The sequence below is a fragment of the Rhyacophila brunnea genome, unplaced genomic scaffold (genome assembly GCF_057557595.1).
Source record: "Rhyacophila brunnea isolate RB1 unplaced genomic scaffold, BYU_Rbru_1.0 scaffold_1, whole genome shotgun sequence".
Classification (NCBI taxonomy): domain Eukaryota; kingdom Metazoa; phylum Arthropoda; class Insecta; order Trichoptera; family Rhyacophilidae; genus Rhyacophila; species Rhyacophila brunnea.
In genome coordinates this window covers 35,318,689-35,344,973 of record NW_028232751.1, presented here as the reverse complement: position 1 = coordinate 35,344,973, position 26,285 = coordinate 35,318,689, and positions in this window count along the sequence as shown.

Sequence of the window (26,285 nt, the reverse complement as noted above, 5' to 3'; positions counted from 1 at the left end):
TAATAATTTAACAATTAATCGGTTTTATTCATATTTTACCCAATTATTCTTACCAAATGAAACATTTTAAAATCCAATCTTCAGAAATACGGCGTAATATTTCTGACCTCATTTTTATCTTCAGAATAATTAATAACCATACAAATTCCCCACAACTACTGTCTTACATAAAATTTAATGTACCAAGAATCAATACTTTTTGTCCTCACATATTCTCACTTTTATACATTCTCACATATAAAACCAATTTAGGTTACAAATTGTCCGGTGGCTCGACTCTACAGAACCTTGAATGTTCACAGTGATTGAGTGGATCTGTTGTAATCTCTTGCCTCTTTCGAATTAAGTTTCTCCAAAATCAACGACTAACAATATTGTATCTGGACAACTGATTACTTTTATTGTATTTATTTTTCTCTTTCTATTTTCCTTTAACGATTTTCAATAACTCTACAATTATATTCATTACAGTTGTACATAATATTAAATTGTGTCGCTAGATTTTAAAATCAGCCATCTGCATAATGGATGAATGGGAGAAAAACAGCTTTGTTTTCTCAAGTACACACACGAGGGTGAAAGTTTATATTATTTCGATTAAAGAATATTTAAAATTAATAAGTTCTACATTTTGATAATGCAGAAATGTTATAAAGCAGCAGTTCTTCAGTAATTAATAAAAAAAAAGTAAAAAATACCTAAAGGAAGACTAGGTTGATTTTCAATTCTAGCAATAATTTTGATCTAATTTAATTTGATTTAATATGCTTTTTGTATCCCCCTATTATTGGGTCACATATTATATTTTTCTATATTATATTTTATATTTATTCTCTGCGATTGATACTGTTGTTTGACCTAAATAAAATAAATAATAATAAATAAATAATGTACATTCTCTAAACATGATAGTATCACATTGGATTTTTTCACTAATATAATCCATAACTTTAACACTAATAAATATTTTTGTTAGACTGAATAAAATAATTATCTTATACCGTAATATAAACTGCATTATATCGTCCCAATGGCAATTATATTACACATTGTATTATATTATATATACCTAGCTTGTACTAATATACTCATTTCATTAACCGCCTAAGCAAGCGAAGATAATATGGTAGAGAATTAGAAACAGGCTTATTAATATGGTGGGGTGGTTGTAAGTAGATTTTTCAGCTTAAATTCAAACAAAGTAATTAGTTAATAATACTGTGTCTAACTAGCTTACTAGCTTGACAAGTGGGTACCTTTGTGTTCGAAATTCATTTAGATATAAATAGATTCTAAAGAATATATGAAAAAAATAATTAAACACATGCAAATAATAATGAAATATTATATGTATATTGTCACTAATAATTATTGTCACTTAACTATTGAAAGTATGATAGAACTACTCGGTGATGCTATAAAAGGGCTAAATAATAATGCAAAGGGATTGTGTGTATTATGAAAGAAAGATTACCTTCTTATCTGCGACAATTCCTGAATTACGCCACACAGTGATCCAGTCAAGCTTCTGGCACATATTATCGTAGGTTTCTCGAGGATTTGGGAACCAACAATGCAAGTCTTTACAGGCATGTTTTCTACTCGGACAATTATTATATGTCAGCCAAATCCAAACAGATCGAACAGTAGGTACATTAGTTTGCAGCTATGTAAATTACGAGAAGACTTTCGAAAATTATTTATTCTCATCGCCCTCTACTATTGATTTCTTGAGGATTCACGATGCCTACATAATTATAATAATCTACAGAGTATATACGGCCGCGTTATAGGATGCTGTTATGACTTAATAAGATACAATAAAACTGACAAATGACACGTGGTATCTATATGCCATGCTTAAGGAACTGATGTGGGCAAAGAATAAAAAGAAGAACTTTGTTTATTAGTACCTTTATTTCTACGGCGGGTCCCGAGTTTGATCCTATATTTGGTTATAATTAAATGTCTGTCATTTTTTTAATATGCATTTATTCAACAGCAAATACTCAATGGTTTAGCTTTAGATGAATTTCTAACAAATATTCACCATAAAAATGTGCGTTGCATGCTCTTGTATTTGGTAGAATAGTAAATTAGCGTTTTATAACTAATAAAAATCAAATTATTAGTATCATTATGTATGTTTAGTATAATTTTGGATATATTCTTTATAAAAACATTACAATAATAATAAAAATATCAATTATCTTCAGATTTATTCAATTTAATCCTACATTCAATATATTATATTCATAATAATTTTTGACTTTCTTAAACCTATTGAAAAATCAATTAATTTTGTCTTGCAATAGGTAATTTACTATTTATATATATGATGTTAATTTGATTTTAAGTGCCATCCAAATGTCAACTATAATTTAGTTAATTTTCATGATAATTTACACATATGCTGTATTTTATAACATAAAACTGTTGACTATTGAATTTACTATACATATTTTATACAATGATATGTGATAATAATTGGGCATGACAGTTAATCACTGATACCATTATTTATTTAATATGCATTTTATTCGTGACATATTGATTACTCCGTTTGATATCTACCCTATTATTTGGATAGATAATGTCAAAGGTTTTTATCAGCTCTTACAGCGCTCGGAATTAAAAATTTACGAACCGGAGCGCTTGATAATTTACAAACTATGTTCGATTTTTTGTTATACTTCGACGTAACAATATAATAACAGACTACAAACTTCTGACATACATAATATCGTCACCGTTCAGGCAAAGGTCACCAACCCTAAAAACATAGTTTTGAGATATCGCAATTTGAAAGTTTGAAAATGCAGGAAAAATCGGATTTTAATGTTTTTAAGGTTTTATCTACATTAAATTATTTTCTCATGTCTTCTTAATAATTTATTTAAAGTAATTTTACTTTTTGATGCTAATTAAAACATCTGGAAGGTTTTGAAGGAGGCAAGGTAGCTCAATTATGGTTTGGTGACTTTTGCTTGTTAATAATCTGAACAATGTTAGCCAAAAGAAGGATCAGTAAAACTCACCATCCATAGTATACTGACTTTTGCTTGTATATTTATAACGAAGGATTTTTTTTTATATAGTCAATAATGTCTATTCACCTATAATGACTTTTGCTTGTTAAAATTTTATCGAAAGCCATTTAGTGAAAAACAAATAATTCGGATTTAAGCAAAATTTTACTAACTAATGTACCGTGGTGAGTTTTGCATCTTAAAGAACATAATTTTACGCTTCGGGTGACATACTCAACTCAAAACTGCCATTTTCAGGGTTGGTGACTTTTGCCTGAACGGTGACGATATATATTAAAGATTTACGTAGTTTATTAGATATGGAGCAATTGTCCCGAAGATTTCACAAACTGGAGCTGCGTTCTGGTTTGTTTCAATCCATTTCAAGTCCTGTCAGCTTAATTAACTCAATTGGTGTTATCAATTAAAATTACTTTTTTTCATATTCTCCGGTGATACTACGTTTCTCAAATCTGCTTGTTTTTTTGATGTCACAGTTCTTTATAGATGATATATAATCGAAAATATTATGATAGCATAAAATCGTCTTCCGTCATTCATTTTCGAGCGTAATTAAAATTTTGATGATTAATTTCCCGTGCGGTATAATGATATTATTTCTTGATAGACTTTATGGAAAATGACGTCGATAATTGTCGATGATTGACAAAAATAATGTTTCGACTACAACCGACCGTCTTTAAAACAATGCTCCATTTTCCTAACTAAGGCTTATAAGACGACTTCTACCGACGCGTTGCCTGTCCTTGCTGGAGTGCATCCGTGAGACTTGCACATTCAAGTCTATGGTGCCACGACCGCCTTGCTCGGAGGTCTGGAGCGGAGGTCGGCTATATCTGAATATCGCCGCCTTCAGGTCTTGGATCCATAACCCGGTGCGCTCGAAAAAGTATCGTACGCAACCTGTTGTATGGCACTGCGTTCTGTGGCGATGGATCACCTCTTCCAATGGCAGACAAACGCATTTGTTTTTTCCTAATATAAAGCGCATGGAGATAACGAAATTGACTCCAGACCATTGGACTTCTCAGTTCTTAACCGGACACGGTGGTTTTGCCTCCAAGCTCTGTAATAATAGAATCTCCGACTTGCTTATGTGGCGAATTGCAGGATGCCGACCATATTCTTTGGGAGTGTCTCCATATGCCGGTTGAAAGGGAAGAACTTTTCAGTCGGCCATTGCGACTTGGTAAATACGAGGGAAAATTTCTCAGCTTTTAAAAAGTTTGCGGCATTTTACGGCGAGCGAAAAGTACTTTTCTTATCGAGAATTGACCGTAATAATAGAATTAGGGATCACGCACACTTTAGTGCACGCCAACCAAGGTTTTGGGAAGTTGTTCCTGGGACACTTTCGGCACAAATTTTAAGAGCGCCTAACGTTCGTTACGCCACGGTATATGCCTCCATAACGGGTGTGGAGACGTGGTGGGTGGTGGAGGCAAAAGCAAGACCCATGAAGTTGGATAATATTTTCAAAAATGTTATCAATAAATTGTTTTTATTTATGCACCCAGCATATAAATATCTATTCATGTCTCATTATTTTCATAATTTATTGACATTTTCATACCACTTATACATAGCATTGTAAAATTCTAAACCTTTGGTAAACGATAGAGTCTCAACTGCATAGAAGATCTTACATTCTTTAAATGTGCTTTACGCCATCTCAATCCTTTTATTTAAATACTTTATATATGTATATATATATTTTTTAATATTATAAATATTTTACGGCACATATAAATGAGAAAACTTAAATGGTCTGAACTATTACGTCATAACAAGAAATTATATTTCCAAAAATATAGAAAAAACATGGTTTTCTTAAAGTGATTCAGATCGTATATCATAATAGGAGGTGCCATAATAGTCCGAAACCTTATTTTATTTGAATACATTTATTCTCCCCAGGGTTAGATTGTTAGCATTCCAAAAAGACCAAACCTTTCTTATTTTAAAACCTTTTTAGCTCTGTAAACAATAAAAATATACATATAGAAATACTCCTTACTCATAATAATACAGTATTAAGATTTAAATAAAAAAAAGTACCGTCGAATTACATTGGGGTTGGAAATGAACTGAATACTCGTAAAATAGCTACGTTCATTTTTATATATTACTAATATATGAATACGGCAAAAGTGTAGACCAGAATTTTCCAATTCTATGCTTGAGGGCTCAAATACACCCGCAAGCCCTTTTGCATGGACTCACGGACTTTTATGTATTATATATATTATATAATATATCAATTAATAAAAATAATTGCAATTGAATTTTTGTGTTGGTTGATTGGACATATTAAAATTATCGTCAATATACGATTGAACAAACAACCTGATGAACCTAAAAACATCCCTCCCTAAACAATGGGGCGTAATGAATATAATATGATAAAACATTTGTTTCAACTTATTTATACGAACCATTATTTTCAACAATAAACCTAAATACCTACTCACTGAAGCAAATCTATATTACTGTTCAAGAATATGAATATCCACATATATTTCGAACTGTGAAAAATCCAATATCAAAGATTCCACTAATTAATTGTCATTCTTTTTGGTTCTATATTTTTTGCATTTGACGTTCATATAAATTTGTAATAATGTTTTTTAACTTCATTAAAACAGAGTTTTTGATTAAGAATAATTATTGTTGATAACATATATTTAATTTTCAAAGTCTATCTAAGTAATTTAAGTTTCCCACCACTCCATTATTGACTATCAATGTGTTGAAAATAAAGTGGACGAAAGTATTTAGTATGTACTTTGTCATACAAATTAACCCCTTTGTAGAAGGTATCTTGACAGACTTCTGTATGAGATTTATGTATCATACTACCAATTCATCGTGTATCGTAATATGTATCGTAATAATCTTTGTAAACAATATATATTATAATGATCTTTAAGTATATTTTTAATCTACAATATATAAAATTTTATGTTGACAGTTGTTTTGAACTATAAAAATGATGCTATGATTCAGATTTCTACTCAAATAACTAATTTTCAAACTTATAACTGAACCCTTTTAACTCCCAAATTATCCCAATTATGAGTGTATTGAGTTAATCTTTTTTTTCTTTCACCTAATAGTGGCAATGTTGCTTTTACATAATTTATTTTTATGATCATTTATTTTACTAGAAAGATTTAGTTCCACCAAATTGAAATTTCAGTATGTCTTAAAAACGGTTTTATAAGATTACTAAAAATAAATTCCCATCTTCAATTAAGGCATATCAGGATTTGTTTGCAATGTACTTATTCATTTTTATGTATTATTCCATTAGGGTAAGTCGACGACACCTGGCACGTGAATGATCATGCATTGGATCTACAATTTCCATAAGTCACAAAATTTATTGGTGTAACACAGTGTGAATGAAAAAATATAGTTTTGATAGAAACATTAAACAAAATATTAACAATACTAAACTAATAATTGTATGTCAAATAAACAATATTATCTTATTTGATTTACATTTCCATATTTGTATATGATATTCAAGTTATTACATTAAATTGCATAATATGTAATTTAAAAAAAAACTTTCTTCAGAAAGTCAGTTACCCCAACCATATTAATTTTGATCTTTACAGAATTGTATTAAATATCATAGAGTCAAAGGATGTATTATAATATAACAGGCTTTGACTGTTCTTTGTGATTTCATGAAATTTAATTCATTTCCGTGATAATCCAATATGTCTTTGTTAACATGTTAGCGCAAAACTCCTTAAAATACATTGTATAGCATTCACGTTGGATATGTGATCATATAAATTTTATTTTTCATTCTTTCGATAGAGGGTACTTGATGAAATTCGAATCTTAATTTTAATGGATTTAAGTTCATTGTGTACTACTTCATTTGAGCCGTTTTTTGCGACTTGGGTTTAGCCTTTTGGTATCTTCAGGCACTATGCGCACTCACCAATAGTTAATGCTTACTGAGAACGAATACAGTAATATGTTAATTCTCGCTTATGAAATAAAATACAAGGAGATAAAAACCTTATTACCAAGTAACGAAAGGATTATGTACATAAAACAATTGTTGGTGCCAATTGTATTGAATATTACGGAATAGTTATCTGAGAGTACTCTTCAACAAATCCTTTCGATACATTGCAGTATTAATGTGACGATATCATTTTAAATTTGCGATATATTTTGTGGACGTCTATCTCGTTCAACGGTCTTATAATGAAACGTTTAATATAATATTATATTATTAATTAATTTTATAAATATAATTTTATAACCAATGACTGACTGATTTCGTAATATCTATTAATTTTATAGTTGATTACATACATGTAACAGAATATATAGATAGTGTACCTAATAATATGAGCAAACTAAATGTTCGTGTGAGAATTAACTTGGTTCATATCACCTGTTAATAACATTAATTAATTATTACATGCCTCAATGTTGTGACTTATAGGTTTATAAGGCGTAAATTTCTCGATTCTAGGAATCGTAAACTAGCCTATTTAATTATGTAGACACTATTATGTCAGAATGGTATATATATATTCAAAGCAGACTGACAATTGAATGTACAAACTTTGACAAGTTAAGTTATTAAGTACCGGTCTAATTCGAGTTGGTAATATACTAAAATCGGAAATATATCTGAAGTCATATTTTGTTAAGTCTCAAAAACAGCAATAAAAATTAATTTACTGCAATATAAAAGTCGTATATTTAGCCCAACAATACATTTCAATTTCATGTCATAATAATTGTAATATCACAGAGCTGACAGCATTGTATCGCTCATCAGTTTATATTCCCTCTAATATTATTATTCTGAATACAAAAGATATGTTTTATAATAATACAGTTTTATACTCCTAGTAAGTACCTTATAGTTTTTGCATAGAGTTTTCAAAAAAACTATTTCAAAAAATTTGTAAATAAAATCATTTATATCTGGAAAGATCAATCAATAAAAAAATAACCATAGTTTCCTCGACTTGTATATTATAATCTTCTAGGTATAATAACTCTTAAAAAAACATTACTATAATTATAGTAAATGCCTGTTTAACAAAATCATCCTTTGTATTTATGTAATAGAATACATTATTATTAAAATAACAAAAACAACAAAATGAAAAATGTAAACATTTCATCCCTATCATTTTTGTATTTTTTTATAGAAATATAGGTACGTGTGTTACATTATATTTACATAAATATTATGAAATTTACCACTTTTACCGAAACAACCGCAATGCAATCATAAAAAGAATTACTTTTGAGTCCCCTGCGAGTTGTTCGGATGCATTTTATACAATAGTATTATAGTAGTATAGACAAAACCTACAGCCTAGCTTTGGAAACCGATTCTGTAGCAATTAATCACCATCGGTTGTGTTGTTACAGTCATACAATTTTAATAACCGCAAAAAATAAATAGCTGTAGACAATTAGTGGAGTGTAAATGAACTTGAATAACAATTATAAATAACAGAAATATTTCACAAACGACATTACATTCATAGGGTGTAGACGACAATATTATTATAAATATTACCAAAATAAAAATACATTATCAAAAATTATTGTTACTGGAGACTTTTCATTAACTTGGTGATTATCAAAAAGTCTTCCAGCGGATCTATTCTATACACAAGGCGAAACAAATTATACGACAGTTGAGTGTTTTCTTTAGGTTTGTAGCTTCTTTGAATTAGCTCATTTCTTGCACCCAGAACACCTTTTTTGTTTTAATCGGCGTGTGCGGCAGATAGATCGTCAATAGAATATCACAGAAAAAATAATCTCTATAAAATTTCATTCGATAATTTACAATATCTTTTTTACTTTTCATAATAATATATTCTGTCGATAATTCTTAAAAATAATTGTTGGAATAAATTCAAGTAACCTGGAGAGGATACTGATAGAGAACGCAGTAGGTTGTAACGGTGTGTGCTATTCTGATGTAACAACACCGTTAAGAAAGTGACTGAATTAATAATCTGAAATAATAAATTATTGAAAATGCCTGTGACTCTTTTTTTAATATTCCATAGGTACTGAGGAAAAATGTGACGCGATGTTGCAATTGTATTAAAATTCATGGTATGGTCTAAATTTTATCAACATAAAATTGATAGTGACTAGCATCTACCACAAGGCATGCAGAGGATAATAAAAACTGAAAAATGCTGATTCAGAATATGTGTTAAATGATAATTTTGTACATCAAGCGTAATTAGTCGATTTTAACGTTAGTTAAACGTTAACGTTAACGTTTTAACGTTACTCTATTTAATAGTAGTAATGCCACTCAAACAAAGAAAGTTTTTTTCTGTTTTTATTCTGTTTATTGAAGTGCTCTTAGATACAGAATATCTGGTGCGTACACGAATAAATCAAAAGGTTTTCCAACGCGTGAACAGGCCACATACAGCTGCCATGTGAGAACCATGGATTTTCCAAATTTGGTATAGGAACGCATACGAATATAAGAAGAAGAAGATGGTTATACTAATTTAGAAACCTTCGCGAGTGTGCGTATAACAACTGACAAAAGTTTCATCGCAATCGAGCGAATGGTATAGGAACGCATACGAATAAAAGAAGATAAAAAAAGATAGAATGAAGAAGAAGATGGTTCTTCTAATTCAGAAACCTTCGCGGTTGTGGACACAACAACTCACCAAAGTTTCATCGCAATCGGATGAATGGTATAGGAATGCATACGGGACAGACAGACAGACAAACAAACAATATTTTTTTTATATATAGGTATAATATATTGATAGTATTTAATTTTAAAATTAAAACAATAACACCTAGGGTGACTGCTATAGTAATTGGCCGTGTTATAGTAATTGGCCATTTCAACTTCTAGTTGATAAAATAAGATGTTAGCCATCCTTTTCTCACATTTGTCGCCATGTATAACTCCTCCGTCCTCTTCTTAGTATGCCATATTTCAGAAGTTACCACCAGAAGGTGCTAGTGTCTTCTTGGCTGTCAAACCTAAAAGTCTATGAATTTGTGTGTCATTTCTTAAGAAATCCTTAAGGTAAGCTGCTTTTGAAATACCTAAAAAACTCTATATCCCAGCATATATGTGTGTTTTTTACAAGATATTCTATTGACCTGCATTACATGGAAACCATGGATCTAATTGTTTTTGACATTTGCAGCAATTAATGTCACTTTTCAAGGGTGGCTAATAACTGTATCTGAAAAAGCGTGTTTTACAGTAGTTGGCCAATTATGCCAATAACTGTGTTTTAGAAAAATAAAAATAAATACAATTTTTTTTACATATTCTGATAGAGCTATGAAAATTAGCTAGTCCATATTTTTTTCGTATAATTGTGACACCAATGAACAGTTATTAGCCGGGTGGCCAATTACTATGTTCGTCATATGCCAACTACTGTATTTTTTTGCAGATTGTACATGATGTCAAAAAAACCCTATATAGTAGCCAGCAGTTAGATAAACTTCATGAAGAAATTAAAGATAATATATCTGTGAGAGCTACCGCGAAAAAATATTGCATTCCTCGAGCTACTTTGCGATTCAAAATGAAAAATCCTACAAGTCGACCTGAATATAGACCCCATCCATAATTAACCAAAAAAGAAGAAGAATGTGATCTTGCAGAATGGATAATAATATATGCGACTAGGAAAACAAAGGATTTCCCAGAAAGAAGACGATATTGTGAATAGAGTGCAACTTTTTTAATGAAAAATCCACGACCGAACCCTTTTAACAATAATAAGCCAGGGATAAGTTGGTTGAAATCTTGTTTTAAAATGTCATGCAAATAGTCAAAAGAACGAGTGAAGCAAGTTCACGTGTATGCAATTGGTAAAGGATATACAAAAGAACGCATTGTTTGTATTATTTACATTATCAGCAAAATATGGCGACACTCGATTGCCAGTTCCAGATTCCAGTAATTTTATTCGTCAATGTACACAAAACGCATATGACGTACGAACTAAGTGTAATATTATGTAACACATTGCAAATAGACGTAATTGCATTATATCGTAATGCAACGAGAATACTTCAACTAGCAGATGTATCAGTTTTTGGACCGGTGAAGAAAATGTGGAAGAAGGCTGTCCATGAGTGGTCTCCAAAAACAATTTTGTTTCGAACTAAGTTGTTAATAAAATTAAGCCGGAATATCTAATTAATGGTTTTAGGCATGTGCCCTCTTTTCCTTCAATGCAAACGCTGTTGATTATACAAAATGATTAGCAAAACGAATTTTAACTAACCAAAATTCTAACATTGATATATAAATGAAGTCAAAACTATACCCTTTGATTTTTTCAAAGAGGTTGTTGGTGAAGAGAGAATACAACAATTTGAGAATGGTAAACACCAAATAGGCAGTGAAAAAAGCTCCAAAATTTCAAACGTTTTCTATCAATTGTGGCAATATTTTAATACATTATAAAGAACATGCCCCAGAATTAGACACTTGTGTTATGTGGTACCAAGTGATGTATCTGCCATGATATGGACATATCGACCAGAGAGAATCTATCAGAAGATTCTGACTTGATGGATACAAAGGAGATGCTTAACTTGTTTCGTAATAGAGATTACTAAAAACTAGATTCTCTTATTAATTACTGACCATATATTTTTTTTGTATTTTTTCATATTTCGTCTATGTTTTTTTCAATTTAATATATTTGTTCTATAAAATTCTCATGGTTTTCTTTATTTACTCTGAATTGCTAATAATCAAAGGTTGTGTTAGCACTTTTATGCACACATTTTGATCAGATTTAAAGTGGCCAATAACTATAGAAAGGGGGGGGCCAATAGCTATAAAAAAGTGGCCAATTACTGTATTTTTGCTCTCCATCTAGATAAACCGTAATAATCAAAAAATGGTCGAAGGAATGAAGTATGTATTAAATAAAATGAAAACGCAAAGCATTGATCAGTACAATTCCATTCTGAAACTTCAAAAATGTTAAATATCAAGAAAGTTATAACCAGCCAAAGTCAAAAAAATCCTTAACCGGCCAATAGCTATATGATTCACCCTATGCCTATTATAATTAACTGATAAATTCCTTTTTGCAATAAGTATATGAAAAATAAAATTGGACATGGAAGTTAATGGCCCCACCAAACAACACCCGCTCCGCATCACATCCGGTCTTATTCGGGCCTATCACGGGACCTTATGTTTAATGTAAAGCATATTTTTTATGACTAGAAATACTCAGGAGCAGTTTGCCATGCACTCAAATTTATGTTGACTGAATTTACATAACTTTAAGTACCTAAGCCTAAGAGTACCCACGGGAGAGAAGAGCACGTAGAGGTAAAATTAAAAGTTGTAGTAAGTTACAAAGGCTACACCACAAATTCTCTAAATGCAATAAAATTGGCCATTGTAGCGACTAGGTTGGCCGTACATAAAATTGGATTAAAACAAATTTTTAGTTATATCACTTTCAACACTTAATCGGTTTTTGGAAATCGTTAGTTTTTAAAATATTTTTTTTTTGCTGCGTTTTATAAACTTCACATAGCATGTTTAGGTTATTATTGTGTGAATTATCGGTTTATCGTTATTAGATATCTTATATAATATAATAGTACCAATTACGAAATTATCACGAGCCAGGTAATTCCGTTATGAAGATTACAAGGATGGAAGATAAATAAATAAATAAAAAAATAAGCCGTTACCTGAGTCTATTAATATTACAGTGGATTAGGTTGATGAAAACGTACGCGATTGATATGTGTCTCATATGGCACATTATAATTGTAATATAATTATTGCATTGGACTAACACTCATCTTTGCCATACAGCTATACACCATAATCGATTCAGAAGTGCCAATGATGAATTAAAATTACAAAATGTATTTATTTATTGATAATATATAATTTTACACTTAAATAATACTTACATAAATATAGCCTCAAATCTTGATACACAATCTTTACAATGAAAAATAAATATACACTTCAATATAAATAAAGTTTTATGAATATAAATTAACAGTGTATAATGTTAGTCTCCAGAAATTTGTTTATAAACGTCATATATATTTATTATGACACAATATTGGTTATGTTTACAACACGTGCTTTTTACTTGGTTGTATTGAACGACTAACTGAATAAGACTATGCGCATGTACCCTTGATACCAAAATGAATATAATCATAATAATAAATTATGTGTTACATCGGCGCGCGCAACTTCGTAACACGCCAAAAATACACTCTGACCTGTTTTCCCAAATGTGCCAAAAGAAGTATAACTTCAAAAACATACTTTGAGGAACTGGAAATAATTAACACTACATTCATACTATTTTGATTGAACAAGAATTACCATGTAATTAATCTGTTTCGTATAATTTGGCATTCAACGAAAAGGGAAATAATGAATATTATTCAAACAAAAAGCGAAAGATAAATCACGAAGTAATCGAGCGCTTACTAGCTTGACAATGAAAATATCTGTCATATAGAATTTCAAAACAATCCCCATTAGCACAAGCCGGGTTGCAAAATAAATCCGACAATAAGAGAGCGAAATCAAACCAATTAAGGATGATTTTAGGATTTCATTAGTACTGCCAATAATAATATAATGAAACATAACGTGAACAAAATAATTATATTATAAACCATCCTAATAATTAAACCATTACTACTAAAATGCATGTTTAAACACTGATAATTCCAATAAAAGAGAATATTATAATATATACGTAAAATAAATAATAATACTAACGCTTGAAGTATGACAAAGTAAATGTTTACGTGTGTCTACACTAAATACCGTTTCCAAAAATTTGTACATATACAGTTGGCTGTATCATAGTGTTCATTTTGATATTATCTTATATTTGAAATATAGTATAATATTGAGATTAAATTCACATCTAAATAAAACACTTCAAATACGTAATAAAAACCACTGGAAAAGGTACAAGGGAAAGACAGAAGTAAATAGGAAGGTAAAAAAATTAGCACCACACTCATATCATATATATTTATATTAAATTTTGGTGGGAGCTATTAAATCGTACCTATATTGCTTTTTACGTACTTTTTTAATGACTCGCCAACATTTTGTGAGAATTGAATCTGTCGTTTTTGTTTCGAAACCCCGTATATATTATATAATAAAATTAATATTCTAAATTTTTATTATTTGGCAGGATGTTAATTAGATTCTTTACGAATGCCCTGTGCTGTCTAAAGGTATACCAGCAACAAAAGACGGTTTGACCATCTCTGAGTTTCAGTGGCAATATTGCGAAGTTTCTTATATAACTCGTCCAGAAAAGGTTTCATCGATGTCTTTATGTTAACATACTATTATAAGTAACTAACTTATTTTTCGTTTGACAACAAATTCTTCGGTCGAGTATTTTTCTGATCAACTTTCTTCGAGGAATTCTTGCTATTCATTCTCTCAAAGCTCGCTTTCCCTGCTCACGTGGCATGGTTTATATTTACGATTATCTGAGCAATTTGAATTTCTATGCACCCGAAAATTACCTGAGTATTCATGACCTTTACTAAATAGAAACTTGTACATGACGTCAAACTTTCATGTAACTAATGGTGAATGCTATACGACAAATCAACCCTAGGGTTGTATACATGTTTAGTATTACTCAGTGTATTTTATTTATTTTATTATTAGAGTTTAAAATCTCCTACTTTTTAAAATTATTTTTCTAATATTTTTATTTGGTTCAATTCATTAATTAAAGTAATAGTTCGTCAACATTTTTTTCTGTATGGCGCATTATGTATTATATATACTAATACATAATATATATTTTTAATTCTTTATATAATACTCAATGTAATATAATATGTAAATGTTCGCAATTATTTTTTTTAATTACGTGACTACTGGTTTTTTAGTATAATTATAAAAATTAAGTACACATGATAAGTGCCAACTTACTATGTACACAAAATATATGTTGTCTTGGCGCAAGTCGTGACGTTGTGTATTTTGTATGTATATCGAGGGTTAAGAAACGACACCTCGTAAGTGACAAAAAACTCACCTGCACACTATGTGTTTGATATTTTATATTACAAATCAAAGTTTGTCTCATCTATATAATAGTGAATTTAATATGAGAATAACTTACATGCATCTGACAGGTGGCTGGCGGCGAATAAAATGAATTATTAGTTGTTAGTTGAATAGTAGATACGCGATATCGTTTCAAACGTTTTTAGGAGCTAAATAGTTTTTTTAAGAATTTTCCGATTTCGTCAGTAGATGCCAATACTACTAATATAATATGTCACTTACGAGGTGTCGTTTATACATAAAAATATTATTTTTGCCTCAAGGCAAACCGTCTCATGCAATAAATATTAAGATGTCCAAAAAATACTTTTTGCTATTTGTCTAATAGAAATAATATGTTACTTTCCCAGTCGCATGAGTCAAACCCGCAATCTACTGATGAGTGGAATCAAATCATAGTAGGTGAAACAATGTGACGTAGGTATAATCATATTAAAACAACCTTAACTTTTCTCATTCAGATGTCGATTAAAAGCCTTTAAGGATGATTACGTAGAAAAAAAAAACTTTGGAAGAGAAGTATATTATTTCATCAGTTTATATATTATATTTTTTTTTTCAGTCATATAGCGTCTTTTCTAATTTAGTGCGGAATTGTTCTCGAAGAAAGCTCGTTGATTGCGTATTGTTGGAAACCACATACCAACTACTTTTGATCATGAATTAAAGCCAATTAATGAAAGAAGTTGATTGCCGAATCGGAGTAGAAGCGATAGTCAACATATACAAAATGTACCTGTATAAACGCCATACAGGTATACACTGTATACAATTTATATAGTATATAAAATAAGTATGGTGACGCATTTTGATGTCTTTTGCCGAGTTAACATTAAAAGGTTAAAAAGAAACATTAGATTGTAATTATTGAAAAACGTGTTCTAATTGATTTAAGGTGTAATTTAAATATTTTTAGCAATCTAGGTTTTTCCTCTCAGCAACTTGATGTACTCTGAATATAATGATAAATATACAACTGTTCGTTAAAAAGGTTAAAAAATACGATTTAAAATAGCAGCTTAAAATTTTAAAGAAATATTTATTTTATTAAAATGCTATTAAAGACTTTTAGTTGATGGTATCAATACATATTTAAAACATTCTAAAAAGTCTATTATTATTACTTGATATGCGTAATGGAAAAAATTGTGCATTATGGGCATAACGGGAAATTATCACAAAAGAAAACGTTCGACAGGTGCGATACGTCAAGCGACGTATCGCTTGGAAAATGAATAACGGCTTGACAAATTCAGTCATATAGCGGTACTAAGGAGTCAAAAACCATCACATGACTGCCTTAAGAACCACTGAAATGATTCACTCTCGAAATGACTCGTCAAATTCAACGGATTACCAATTATAATGGAAAGAGCTAAAGGGGCCTTCATTCAATAATAGATTGACGCCGGCTGATGGTGATGACGAAACTCAATCAATAATTGTAATATAATATTAATAAATGTATTTTGAATTTCAAATTTTTAATACATTTAAATAATGAACATTAAAAATTACAAATTCAAGACTTTGACAAAATAACCTGAAAAAATAATGAAATAAAAACCGTATAAAAAGAACTAAAAATAAAAAATATTAATATCTTTAAAACCCTTTCATAAAATTCTGTATTGAAACTGTCTTGTAAATTCAGACTATTTAAATGGTTTTGTATTTCTGTCGATTACGTGAGTTTTTAATGTAATCAAATACTTCATAGTACAACATAGCAGTGGAATAATTTCAGAATCACCATAGCTTGGGAAAAAAAAATTATAATGTAATATGATCTCACCGTTAGTCGAACTTCCGATGTTCCGGGGTGAAAAGCTAGTGCCTTAATATGACACTGCGAGGGTCGCTTTTATTAATTGGTAGGCATTAAATTAATCGCCAATAACCAATTGTCATATAAAGTTGAAATATTCAGCTCCGTGCCATTTTGGTATAGATACTCGATCGGCATTAGATAAGATTTGAAGTAAAAGTAGTAATTATCAGTAAGTATTGATTGAATTGCATGATTAATAATTAATGAAAATTTGAAACTAAAAAGAATATAGATGCTGGCTGTGTAGTTACCAAATATTACACACAATGCCGATGTTATACAACGTTATTTTTTTAAAAGAAAATCTTTCCGTTACATTTCATTGAAATGCATTTTTCATATTTTCTATTGAGTGAAAATTTTCAATAGAATGGCCGCATATCAAAAATTCTCTCGCACACTTTCACTATGAATATGTCAACGGCTTACAAGCACCACTGAATTTAATACGATAACTGCTTTCTGCTCCAAGTGTTAGCAATGGATTTCCAGTTTGAACGTGTTTCATTTGTTTAGGTTTTTCAGATAATAAATACTTCAAATGCTCCAAATAAATAGTACTTAGAGATAATAATGAACAGAATACAGAATTAAACAAATATATCAGATTCTAGCCAATCGCATTGTTGTGTTTTTACATATTACATAGTACACTGGTATTCTTCGAATAACAATATCTATAGCACATTTTTGAAGTTATACTTCCTTTGGCGCGTTTGGTAAAACAGATCAGAGTGTATTTTTGGCGTGTGACGAAGTTGCGCGCGCCCATGTAACACGTTTGGCATGTGACGGAAGTTGCGCGCGCCAATGGAACACATAATTTATTATTATGATTATATTCATTTCGGTTTCAGGCATACATGCGCATGCGCATAGTGTCAGTCGTTAAATACAACCAAGTAAACAGCACGTGTTGTAAGGATAACCAATATTGTGTCGTAATACATATTATAGGTATATGTTTATAAACAAATTTCTGGAGACTAACATTCTACACTGTTAATTTATATTCATAAAACTTTATTTATATTGGAGTGTATATTTATTTTTCATTGTAAAGATTGTGTATCAAGATTTGAGGCTATATTTATGTAAGTATTATTTATGAGTGAAATTATATATCAATAAATAAATAAATTTTGTGAATGTTGGTAAATATTTCAAAAAATATATATTAAAATTTGATTTTTTAATTATTCATCATGGGCACTTCTGAATCGATTATAACCGCTGTATGGCAAATATGAGTTTTGGTCGAATACAATAATTAAATCACAATTATCATAATAATCCACTAATAACTCACGTGCGTATGCAATCGTCATCAGTAGAATTAAACTAATAACCGATATTTTTTTGTTTTGTTACGCCAATGTAGTTTAACTTCTAACGCGCGTACATAAGTACACACACCATTTTTTTTTAATATTATTTAATTTTACTGCGAAAGTATGATGTATATAACGACTTCTGTATTATAATTGTAGCTTACAAGTCTCAATATAAGTATCCAAGTACTTAATAATCCTCCCTCACATTATATACTGTCATAATATATAAGATATTATTAAATTACTAAGTTACGTAAAATTGCGGAAATAAATATATGTAACTGCAAAATTATAGTATATATCTATTGTTTATAAAAATATCAAATTACTTTGCAGTAATATATTCCCAGCGAATCCATTTCCAGTAAACAACGTAGCTAGACCATTGGTGAAATTAGAGACGGTGTATTATTACATCATATCACAGCACATTATACCATTACGGTGTATTAGCTGAATAATTATTTTTCATAGTATTTTCTTACAACTGTAATAACAAATAATATTTATTTTCGCTACTCAATTTAAAACGCTGATTCTATAATTAGTCTAATATGATTATCTACCAGAATTGTATGTTAATGTGTTAATTTTTATTGTATAAATAACGAAGAATAATTTATCTCAATGTCACTCGAATCCAAGTACTTAGCTCGTTACTATCATGTATAATATACTATTGTACCGATACGCTGCTAATAAATCTCACCCTGCTATATCGTAGATTTTGTCATTATCATCATCCTCTACCTACACATCGAAAACCACACACAAGTGACCTCAACATATATTATTATGTTCTTTATTTTTAGACGGTTAGCGATAGATATGAGCATTGGGAGAAAAAATCTATATAAAGCCATCGAGCCGTCCAATCTGGTCGGCATAAAGACCAATTTTATTGAATTAAAAAAAAAGGGACATCTTAATACGACTGTGAAGATCTTTTCTTACTGAATATGATTATATTCAATATCATATTGATTGCCTTTTAATGATCACTCTTTTATTACAAGTCATGTCAGTATACTATGTTGTTTTGAATGGGGAAGAAGCAGACTAAGTTAAGGTACCCGTACCACATTATCGAGATGTTCTTGCATCGTATCGTAACTTTAGATCTAAATAAGTAGACCAAGATACAGACCAAGATAAGTACGTGAATAATGTTTTCCATAATATGCGAGGAATACAAAAATATATACATAGACACAACAAAATAGATATTTAATTTTAATACAACTTTCGAACGGATTGTATACAATGTTCGTTTCCACGAACTGGCGTATCTCGGTCTGGACTGGGTATAATAAGAAGCTGCATAGTTCACGAGGGAAAGAAATCCCGGATTGAAAAATTTGATTAAGGCAACTTTCGGAGCTTTCATGACTCTGGCTTCGGAAGCACGAGTTAAAAACTTTGAAATACAACAGATTGAAATACTACCACAGAATATTTTATTTGCTGATTTTTATTGGTACCTACACAATTATAATTAAGTACTGTTGTGTTATTCCCTTCAATTTTCATCTACCCAATTTTTATTAATGGCTTAGTATCAATATTGTGTCAAAGCCATTTTTTGTACGAGTTAATCTTTTTTTCCAAAGGTTAACCTATACAAAAATAATCCTTTTTAGGCTCGTAGCGTAAACAACCTCGTTTCAAAAAAAAACATTGCTCTTATATGTTACAATAGCGCTATTCAGTGTAATCGATTTTTTAATCTAATGACTAGGATTACGAGTGAAAGCTCTGCCTTTCATGTCGAACATATTAATCAGATTTAAACTAGGAAATTCATGAGAAGAGCTTTTTCTGTATAACTACCAGCAAGATATATTGACTTTCTTAAGACTGTCTTATAAATTCTTCTACCGGTCCTATAGTTTTTCATAATATACCCATTTATCGATTTATACCTTATAACCATTGTGTCTCAAGTCAGATTTTACTTAAAATGAGTAAATTGATGATATTATATCTAAATTCAGAATGGTGAATTCACAAGGAACTCAGAAATAATGGGAACTGAAATACCTAACGGGTGTGGAAAAGCAGGCTACCGATCTCGAGTGTGGAAGAATACGGGCTAAACTTAAACACGTGTCAAGAATACGTCATACGTCGACTACTTATAAGTTACTGTTTTCGGTTTATGCATTGTCACTTATTAAATATTGGTATATTGAAGGTCGCATCACACTATATTGCACGTATAATTATGATTCGTGGTTAATTTTCGCAAGACCCTGCGTCATAATGTAATGTATTGGAAATATAGCATATCGGAATTGTATTAATTAATCTGTTCTGTATGAATTCATCTTTTGTGTCTAATTATAACAGAAATTTGAAATTCTTAAAACCAAAGTACCTATATTTAAAACAAACTTTCATATTTTCAATATGTTATAAAATATGTAAGAATACTATCATATAACCTACCATATAGTTTTTAATGATACACTAACAATATGGTATATATGCGTATCACAGAGTTATCGTTATTTTTATTGTCACATCATATTTATACATTTATTCTTTGAATGACAGACTGAAAAATACGCCTTGTTCGATTATTATTTACCTTTGGGTCGTTAGCAATGCTGTCGTTTGAACGTATTTGTATATCTACATGCACACGCGTAAGACTCAAATCGGTATGAAATCAATGTTACACATATTCGTATTATAATATTCTGCGAAAATGTTTGAAAAATCTAACAGACTATTTATTATATTATATTATATGATATTATTTATTTTGAGCACAATATAGCATTTTTATTTGGAATATTGAAAATAACAGGCCATGAAGAAATCATAAATAATATTTTAATGGGTATAGATTTGTATATTTTATCGTAGGTATATACAATAATAAACTACAGTCAAATTTTATTGAAAAGATTCTAAAGATATTAGAAAAGATAACTAATAATTAATTATTGTTGTTTAATTTAATAAAACGCAATTTTTTTTAAGTACTTATTCCACTTTTAATCAATAAGTTAGGACCAGTTTCGTCCGCCTCAGAGAGACATTTTCAACTCTCAAAAATTCAGTTGAAAATTTCACTCTGAGACGGACGAAACCGGTCCTAATTTATTGATTAAAAGTAGAATAAGTACTAAAAAAAATGCGTTTTATTAAATTAAACAACAATACAATGCAGTTTCACCTCGAATTGACAGTTAACAAAATAAAAGAAATTAATAATTTATAAATCATAATTTATTTACAATAATATATATCAGGAATACAGTAAAAATAGATGAAAGTAATTTACCATTGACGATCATATTAAGAGTATAATATGAGCCTATATATTATATAAATGAGATTATACTAACAATTTGTTTTACAAATGAAATGTTTAGCTAGTAGCTCAACCCATTAGGTCCTTGTACTGAATCAAATACTCGTGGGATTAAGCTAGATATCCACAGATTTAGAGATGAGATTTCTACCAATATGGCTGCCGTAGGTGAAATAATCTAGACCACAGATTTACATTGGTATTATTCATTATAAAAAGGCGTTTCCTTCCATTAATTTCCTCAATTATGCAACAAACTAATTACTAAAAAGCAAAAAAAAATAACATGACAAAGACATGTGAGATCAAACAATGTAGAACTTTGTGACTTAATAAGTATCGTAACTGAGAGGTAGTGAGCTTGTTAGGTACCAACCCGCTTGCAGTTCATTTTATACTCTATATAAATATAAGTGGACGTTGCGAGTTCAACAACATATGAAAATATTAATAAATAAATTTTGCATTCAATGAATAATTTACTTTACAAGATTTAAGACTATAGCATTCATTGAACATACATACTTTGAAAACATTTTAGATCGAGAAAAAAATCTTTGAGGATCTCTGCTTTACCAATTGAGCAACGTGCGTGACAAAATAAAGCACTAATATCTTCAAGACGCATATTTTTCTTCTTTCTTTATTCACCCTGTCACGCGCCGGCATTGGGGCATAGGGAAAGCATACGTTCGTTTGCATTATTTTCATCGGTCCATCTACAACTCTCGCGCCCCCACCATGCCAGACCTGCACCAAGTAGATCGCTATTATAGCACTGCTTTAACGTGGAGTGGGTGTTTCAGTCACGCCAACGGAACTCTTGAGGCTGTGCTACAAGGGTGTGAAGTTTCGCCGACATCCGGAACACATGTCCCAACCACGTAAAGCGTTTCTTCGTGATTACCTTAATCAACGAGGGCTGCCATGTTCGTTCACGAACTCGAGATTTTGTAATGAGGATGTACTAATATACCCCCAAGATTTGGCGCTGTTATCTATCCTCAAAGATCAAAAGCCGAGACCTTTGAAGCTTAGTAAGATGCCACGTCTCACAGCCATACGGGAGCATCGGTAGCACGCACGCGTTGAACAAACGACATTATTTTGGTCCTCACAGAACACAACCTTGGCATCTTTACGACTCCAAGTGGGCCGAATGTAGATTCCGCCATATCTATGCGGATTCCAAGTTCACAGGAAATACCACCATCGTTGACAACTATGGCACCTAAGTATGCGATCCTTGTGCGAGTTCCGTAGGGCATCGTATTTTTTCTAATAGATGTGAAGTATGTTCAAATTGTGTATTCAAATTTTAAATAACATATAAACTCATAGACAGCCCATAGTATTCTTTCACAGATCTTCAGAATGAAGATACTCTTACGGTAACAACCTTATTTGTATATTTTGACATTTTTCCATTTTTTCTAATGAATTTTTTTTCTTTGTCAATCCACTCATGCCAGACCATTATCATACGCCTTTATAATTTATACATTTATTTGTAAATATTTTCTCTGTGAACAATGTTTGAAACGGAACACACGTCTACTTCTTGAAAAATTGCTATATAATTAAATATAGTTTGGACAGTAGACATCATACACATTTGCGCGCCTTTTTCAAAATAACATTCTACAAGACCACGCATGTTGGCATACTTTAACAGTATATTCTCACATATTTTCACAATTTACAATCTACAAAATAAATTATTAATTTATAAACAGTTTTTATACAATTTTTAGTCGTTTGCCAACATATGTATACTAGTTTGGTCTAAGTATGACAGTATTCACTACACGCAGTATTTTCTTTTATTATTTCTCCAGTGATTACGATACCGAGGAAAATTTTCAATCGTGGGATTATGGGATTAGTAGTTTCGATCCGAATCCCCGGATTCCGGAGATTCTGTAGATACCGGTGAAAATATGTCATTTTTCTCAAAAAGTTTTCGTTGTTTGTATCAAAGAAATCCATACATTTAGAGATTTTTTTCTTCTTCATTTAATTAAGTGTGGAGTTTTATAGTTATCTAAAAAAAATGCTGATCCTCTAATCCCGGAAAAATAAATGTTTCAAAAAAGACGTTTTTGGAGAATAAAAACAATTTTCAAGCTATAGCCGTATTGTTCCAACGAAAACTTGTATTTTGTTATAATTTATATATAATAATAATAGAATAATAATTTTAATCGTTTATTGAATGGTTTAAGTTCCATTTAGAATTTTTTTTTTCTATTCAGTTGATATTATTATATTATGTGTATGACAACTTATAAGAGCTAATATTATCTTATAATAACTTTCACATGTCAAATATACAAATCTAGATAATTTAATTGAACCACAGTTACGTAAAATCATATACCTACTTAATATATTATTATGATCAATTTAAAATTATTATGTGATGACTAAAATTGCAATTTCTGTACATATAATTATTGAAGTTATACTTCTTTTGGCGCGTTTGGGAAAACAGATCAGAGTGTATGTACGGCGTGTGACGCCGATGTAACGCCTTTGGTGTATGACGGAAGTGGCGCGCGCCGTTGCAACACAATTTATTATTATGATTATTCATTAAGATTTGAAGCTATATTTATGTAAGTATTATTTATGAGTAAAATTAATAAATTTTGTGAATGTTGAGTTGGTAAACAATTGAAACAATGGTATGTTGTAAATTTACAATATTTAAACACTTCATACACAAAAATACATATTTGTACAGTTTAGGATAATATTTGTCGTATATCCCCTGTCAATTTATTTATTAGCGGTTTATAATAATTTAAGACAATAATAATTATTATGTTTCATCACAAAAACCAATATCACGTTTCAGTTAAACCATTAAATAGGGCATAAGCTATGTTTTACTTTTGATTTGTAATGAATTATTATTGTTTACGAAAATAGTTGTACAGTCATCTGTTTAAGCAAAGATGGTCGAAATAGCAGTTTACTAATTTTTTCAAACACAGGTTTGAGATTTTTTCTTCCAAAATAGGTACATTCTGCAATATTAATATTTTTCGCATACATACTAATATTTCTGATGGTGCCTGTATCGATAAAATACCCCTGAGACCGAAATGGCATAAGAGAAGTTTTGGTCCAATACAATAATTATTTGATTTATTACGCCAAATAATTATAACTTCTAACGCGCGTACATAAGTACACACACCGATTCTTTTTAAATTTAAAAACGGTACACTCTTTATATTTGTTTTTTTCAGTTCATCTACCTAACCTAACCTAACCGTACCTAACTGAACCAAAAGTAGAATGTTTCGTCTTATTATCTACAACAGTGATGTAATGATATTTTATACATCCGAAACCGCTAGTGGTCAGTTATAACTGCATTTGGTTGAATCACTAAGCCAATACACCTACATGTTGAAATATTAACATATTACGTCCTTAATGTGCATGTGTATCTACCGTAAGCTAACTGAATATAATAGTTACGTATGCTACATAAAATTTAGTGCGTGTTAGGCAACTATGATGAATCTATTTCAGAAAAAAAATCAATAACAATATGCCTATTTTTATACCCATATATATATATATATATATATTGTGCTAGGGTAAAATTGAGGGCTATATGGAATTATCAATATCTGCTTACAATATAAAGAGATATATATTTTCAAATATAGAAGTGTCTATAGTTGAATTCTGTGGTAAACGATGTTTTTCGAAGCTACAACATCATCGTACTGTATTTTAAAATAAGAACAATATGGTAGTTCTTATTGGATAGTGAACGCCTCATTGCAAGAAATAATAAGACCAATAATATTATCTAAATTTATATTGTGTATTTTGTATTATGTGATCAATATTTAAATTTAAAAACAATCATATGGTTTTGATTGTATAGATCAGGGGTAGAGAACTTTTTGAACTAATTAAAATTTCGTGGAAAAATATGTTTTTATTTACCTTCTGTTATTATTATTTTAATCTTAAAATTAAGCAAATATTCAAATTTATTCCTACAAAAATCATTCATAACAGAGCAATAAAAAAATAAATTATCATTATCGTTATATAATTTTATTACTTCAAGTTACAAATGTAAACTGTCGATATTTGGACAATAGTGCTATTAATTTGATCTTTAACCTATTATATAATATTATTAAAAAATCTATTGCTTTTTGTAGTCGCTAATTAATACACTGTTCATCTTAAAATCCATCTAATTGCATGTTCTTAAATGCGATATTAATAAATTACAGTTAACTTAAGGGGGATCATATAATATGATATACATATAGAAATACCAATTTATTAATTAAATACAGTTGAAATTGTAAATTATCAAAAAAACTCAAATTGCAAGCTTCGTATTTTCCGGCTAGGTTTTTTGTTGGCATACATGATCCCCCTTAATGTGGATTTTTCTATTATTACTCCAATTTGTGTGACATTCAATAATTTAGGAAATATACGTAAGTATTTTCAATTAAATTTTAACTATACGTGATTTCTGTATAATTTTTGTAAAAAGGTCACGTTAAATATACTAAGATTGGCAAAACAAAATAAACACATCGAATATATTCATAATTAATAATTCATATCATGA